Genomic DNA, 6,808 nt, shown 5'->3' on the forward strand with positions numbered 1-6,808 from the left:
GCCCTGAGGGAAGAGTTGAAAGTAATGGAAGACATTTTGTCTTTATCAGGCCACAAACACAATCAAATTCTCCAGTGAGTACTGTGTGCACATTGCAGAGTGAAGAGAGAAAAGTGTGAATAATGGCTTTGAAAAATCCTCAACAGCTAATGTTTGAACCATATGCTATACAACAGGCTTAATACTAAATAACTGCCTTGCTATATACCTTAAGGAACTTTTCCAGTATAAAGGAGGAGGTGAACATTTTCAGAAGATTCAGAATAAACTTGCAGTACAAGGAAAAGAAAGGCAAGGCCAAAGCTTATCTAGAATCACCAGTCTCTGAACTGAGAACCCCTCACTCACCTTAGTAGACAATAGAAGGGTCCTATGAAACAAATATGCATCAATTTTCTGTCATTGGAACTTGACAGGAAATGAATGGGTTACGTACTGGTGATAACTGATCACATACCCTGAAAAAATAAAAAATAAAAAGCCATCTACTTTGGCTCAGAAATTGTGGAATCACTATTTTGTGCATTGTGGTAGATCAAGCATTATTTATTCCATTCAAGGACATGACTTTGAAAGTAGCCTCTGAATTGATTTTATGTATGTGCTTTTTTAAAGCTGTTTTTATTTTCATAGTTATTTTTAATTGTTTTCATATGTAAACTGTGTTAATATACACAAATGTTCAGTATATGCCATTGCGTTATAAATTGCTTTGACATGCCTCATGGGAAATGATTCATCAATGAAATAAACAACAACAAATGTCATGTTTGAGCCCTTTCTCCCGCTATTTGACATGGAACAAATTTGGAAGAGTAGACCATTAAAAGAGTAGACCACCTCCAGAGAAGACTCCCTGGAAAAGACCCTGATGTTGGGAAAGATTGAGGGCACAAGGAGAAGGGGACGATGGAGGACGAGATGGTTGGACAGTGTTCTCGAAGCTACCAGCATGAGTTTGACCAAACTGCGGGAGGCAGTGGAAGACAGGAGTGCCTGGCATGCTCTGGTCCATGGGGTCACGAAGAGTCGGACACGACTAAACGACTAAACAACAACAATAACAACAACAACAGACCATTAAAAAGTGTTGCTATTACAGAACACACACACACACACACAACTGCATTTAATTCCTATTGGCTGTTGCTCACATGGTTCTCTCTTGGAAAGTTTTCTTCAGTTTTTAAGTCAGGCTAATCCCTGTGCAGTGAGGTGCTGTTGTGCTGTGCTATACATCAGCTTGCCAGCAATTCATTTTCATATATCTTTAGATTGTTTTACGTAAACATTTATCAAGTTAAAATAGGCATCCAAGAGTTTGACCACCAACTTTATAAGAGGTAATTGTGATGCACTGTCATTTTTCAATGCAAGCACACATTTGATGGACACTTGGGGAAAGATGCCTAAAGGCGTATATGAGAATGTATAATGCATAGCAATGCTCTGCTGTACTCATCACCTAGCAGAAGGTCACCAGGTACCACATCACTGAAATTCTGATTGAGGATTCAGTTCAGGATTACTACTGGGGGGGGGGACAGATTCCCCCCCCCCTTTCCATTTGCATTACTACATTATGCACAGTACAGGTTTCACCTTGTATCTTCAAGTACACTTTTACCCATTCTTGAGTATAACATCTAGTAAGAAAGAGCCTGATGAAAATCCCATTGAAGGCACCTCATAAATCAGGCCTCTTTTTGAATATACATACATGAGGTTTATAACTTCATGCTATGGTAATTTCATAGTACTTTATATCCAGAGATTTCATAACAAAAGCAATGTTTGCTATTTTAAATCTTTTTTCTTAAATGTTGGACTTTCTGAACAAAACATGTCCTTGACGTGATGGCAGTCATTCCATTAGTGCAAGCCTTTTAGCATGCTGAAGAGAAGGACACTTCTCTCCTCCCCACAATGTTGTTTTGGGGATTCTCCTGAGCCGCCCCCCCCAACCCATTTTGGGGGCATGGGGAAGGAAAGGAGGAAGCCTCATTGTGTTAGTAGAAGTTCCTGTGCAGGTTTCTGCTAGCAGGACTAGTTAATTGAATTCCACCCATTAAATGTAAGTTGAGAGGTTACTTTATTCTACCTAATAAGAATATGAGATCTCTTGTGCATGGATGACATCATACTGACTTTGATCTACCCTAAAAGATCAATCCATGAAAAATTCTGGAAACATACAGTCAGCCTTCAGGATAAAAAACATGAATGGTTCAGTATCAACTGTCTGCCAGACCAACTGGGGAAAATCTCAAACTATAACAGTATACAATGAAATGATATTCCAATAACATATTTAGGAGTTTGGCTATATCTTGATCTGCAAGACATAAAAGAGCATGACTTTGAAAAAATGGCATCACAAACTGAGAAAGTAGTGGAACAATGGGGAAGACACTCGTCATCCTTTGGAAAGAAAGCTGCATCGTATATAATTATTTTTCCTGAAATCTTATTTTCACTGCAAACTTTATTTCTAGAAGTAGAAAATAACAAATTAGCAAAGGGAAAGCATGAAATTTATTTGGTCAAGTAAGCCTCAACTGTGAATGAAAACCTTTATCAAAAAACTAATAAAGGTGGATTTGGCATCCCTGAAATTATAAGGTGTTATGAAGCAGTAAAAATAGCAATGATTGGTAGCTGGTTTGAAGATATTCAAGTAAATAGAGCAGAACAAGTAATAAATAAGAAACAAATATGGCAAATATTTTGGTTCAAACCAAGGATGCACACTCTTGATTCCAACAGTCTCTCATCAACAAAAGCAGTTATCAAAGTGCAGTGCTAACTTCAACCAAAATTGGCTCCTGAAATCTCCTCTCCTATCTCTTATCAAATGAATTCCCAGGAAGAACAATACAGTATATTATAGACTTTTCATCTTTGTCTGAAACGAAAAAAGTTGCACTTCTCCTGCTGGTTCAATGATGCAAATGGATCTTACAGTACTTTCAATTGAGACATACTGCAGAACAACTACAAACTAAATATGGTCTTTGTTGAACACTTACACCTTTTGAAATTTTGTTTCCAATCTGAATCAAAAGACAGCAATCAGTAACATCTATTTCCTTATGTCTGAAATAAAATTAAATCTATTACACCCATCTTTTAAGAAATAAAACTGGGGTGTGTGTGCTAACAAGTGATAATTGATAAATAAAATATAATGAATGGGCTTGGATCATTAAAACAGTTATATCATTCGTGATAAAGAAAGTCTCTTCAATATATCAGTGACATCTTACTCCGTACAAGCTGGCTAAAATCTATAAAATGAATCTGAATTGATGGAGATGCAGGAACACTAAGTAGAATTTGTAGACGTGTTTTGGTCCTGTAGCAAAATAAACCATTTCTGAAATATAATATTTGAAACAATATTGTGGAGTATAACCAAACAAGAAACTCTAAAACTCTTTTGTTTGGCATAATACAAACAGAAGACAGGAACATGGACTACCAGTTAGTCAGAAGCTTGAGTAGTATGAAATTGCACAGTACTGGAAAAATGAAGACTCTCCACCAGTAAACAACTGGACACCTTCATCTGTCCCAGCTGCAACAAGACATATCTCTCCCATTTTGGTTTCTAAAGCCATAGTAGGCAATATAACTGTCCAACAGTTCCTCGTCTCCTAGCAGCCCCAGCCATCTAAGTTAGTGGCCATCAAAATATTTTGTGGCATTGAATTTTGTGAATAAATAATGAATTTTATGACTTTCTTTTGTCTGTCCTAACTCTACTGTCATTTAGTTTCATTAAGTGACCCCCCCCCCCATGTTTTAATTATCAAGGAAGCAGATTTTTCCTGTGTATTTGCTCAACAACATTCACAATTTCTCTCTGATATTCTCCTTTTGTTGCTCCCCAACAAAACTAAATGCACTAAGATTTTCCATAAAACGTTGTTGTCTTGTGCACATTCCTATTCAGACATCCTCCTGCATACAGGAGATGCACTCATGTATCCAATTTTCACCATATGATGTGAAGTGTGAAACCACAACTATGTACTTTGTGACACATAAATGAAAATCAAAAGTAGTGATGCAATTCCGGAATAAAACTATGAAATTAGCTGAAATATTAATATTACTCATTGATTTTTATTGAAGACAGGGATGCACTCGGATTCTAACCACCACCAGATCCTTTAGATTGTCTCTGCTCCCTCCCTGGGTCAACAGTCAGGCTATCCTCCAAAAATATTAATCAAGATAATAACTGAGCTTGAAACTGCCCTTTGTTATGATAGCAATATTTTTGCTTTTAAACAGTTACCTCAGAAAAACAAAATATGGTGCTAATGGCTTCCACTTGTAGGCACATAACATCATTTCTTTGAATGCAGACCTGTTGCTAGGCCATGAATTGTGCTTAATTACACAGGCATGAGGCACTCATTCACCCAGCTGTAGTCTCATTTAGAAAAAAACATGGCTGGCACTAGTATATCCAAGAATGTTTCGCCCCAGCAGGATGCCTGGAGTAAAAACCTCCTTTGGCCTTGAGGAACTGCTATACAGGTTAGAGTTTTACGGGGGAGTTTTCAGGGGAGTTTTTTTGTGAAAAGAGTCTGAAGGAAGAATGGAAGAGATGAGAAAGAAAAGTGACCAATGAGACCATGGAGAGCAGCAGCAGCAGCCTCAACAAAAGTACCTGCAGAAGACAGTGGATGAAAGAGAACTGCCAAGCACTGATAGGAGATGGAGCAGTTGCAGGCTGCATACATGCCATACATTTACCGGTAAGCATAATTCTATCCCTGTTCTTCTCCTCTGAAGTCAACTCAAGTTCCACTGCTGACTCCGCTGATGGTGCCTCATTCTATAGCATATAGCAGATGTCAAAACAATAAACAACTACCTGACATTCAGAAGACATCTTAAGGCAGCCCTGTTCAGGGAAGTTTTTAATGTATGATATTTTAGTGTTTTTTGGTTTCTATGGAAGCCGCCCAGAGTGGCTGGGGAAACCCAGCCAGATGGGCGGGGTACAAATAATAAATTATTATTATTATTATTATTATTATTATTATTATTATTATTATTATTATTATCTCTCATCCCTTTAAATGAATCAAAATGTTACGTAGTTGCAGCAACATTCGAGTCTTGGTTTGCTTTCATTTCATTAGGAGCCAGTGTGGTGTAGTGGTTAAGAGTGGGAGACTTGTAATCTGGGGAACCGGGTTCGCGTCTCCGCTCCTCCACATGCAGCTGCTGGGTGACCTTGGGCTAGTCACACTTCTTTGAAGTCTCTCAGCCCCACTCACCTCACAGAGTGTTTGTTGTGGGGGAGGAAGGGAAAGGAGAATGTTAGCCGCTTTGAGACTCCTTCGAGTAGTGATAAAGTGGGATATCAAATCCAAACTCTTCTTCTTCTTCATTTGCCTTTTTCCCCCCTTGCTATTTCTCCTATCCTGGATCCTGTTCTGTTCTGGATCCTGTTCTGGATCCTGTTCTGTCAGTTAAGTTGCCAGCAGCAGCATTCTTTTCCACCTTTGGTCGTCGAAGTCACCAGTCTGAGGTAATCTTTTACAATTATTGAAGCATTTGGAGATCCTTTAAGTCTTCCTCCATTAGCCTTGTCTGTTGCTGCTGCTAAACACCTTATAATACGGCTGTTACGTATATCAGCAAGTGCAGGCTTCAGGTGGGTGGGTAGATGGGGGGAAGAAGAGAATTTATGTCACCACCAGTGCTTCTTTGGAAACACTTTAGCCCAAGATTATGTTTTAAAAATCTGTTTATTTACTTGAATTATTCCTCTTGATTCTGCCTTCCCCGACTCTTTAGATGGTTCTCTAGTAGTTCTCCAAGCATGCTACTTTGGATACTGCCATTATCCTGATTCATCTAGCTCACAACAGTCTTGAAACCTAGGTTCCATAGCAGAACAAGTGGCTGTGCCAGTAGGGAAAGTGGAGGTTTTTCTTTCTTTCGGGGTAAAATTAAATTTATTATAATTTAATTATTTTAAACACCACCTTTTAGAACAAGAAACACACCCACGGTGGCTTACAATAACTAAAAAAAAAACCACCAATAGTTTGAATACATTTTTTAAAAAGTCATGAACAGAAACCAGAGTAACCACCGCCTCTGCCAAAACCAACAAGGAACAAGGGGGGGGGGGGCAGCCAACAGCCTACTTCCACTTCCATACCAGGCCACCCCTTCCCTTTCCTGCTCGCTGCAGCTCCCACTTTCCCACAAAGTCTGCTCCAAAGGGTTGGGGTCTATTCTGGATCAGATTGGAGAGGGGCACACAAAAAATAGGAAAGGGAATTGCACCCTTCAACAGTAGGAATGGCCTTATTAATTGTAGTAATGGATAGCCAATTAGCTACTGGGCTAAGATCAAGGTGCTGTGCTGGGGCATTTTTTGTTCAGCATGGCAACAACTTTTCAAAAGCATGTTTTGTCCTTTTAAACACTCTCACACCAAAAAAAAGGGAAAAAGGAAACCCATTAAAATCACCACTCCATTCTTGTTTGATGCTACTGCTTTCTTTCTCAAGCTCAATAAAAAACCTCCCATTTCATGCCATGACTGAAAGCCTCTGGATGTGGGTGACCTCCTGCATGGGCTCCATTTCACAGCATTGGCCAGTGGCTTCCTTTGAACCAAGAAACTCCTCTGCCATCCTGCCGTTCAGCTGGGTATCCACACCAGAGCCATCCCAAGCTCCATTCGCCTTCCTAATCAGCCACACAACATTTCTAGTAATGGTCAGTGCCCATGCAGGATTTTATTTAAAAGGAGTACTAAATATTCAATAAT

This window comes from Podarcis muralis, chromosome 3 (assembly GCF_964188315.1).
Source record: "Podarcis muralis chromosome 3, rPodMur119.hap1.1, whole genome shotgun sequence".
In the NCBI taxonomy this organism is placed as follows: domain Eukaryota; kingdom Metazoa; phylum Chordata; class Lepidosauria; order Squamata; family Lacertidae; genus Podarcis; species Podarcis muralis.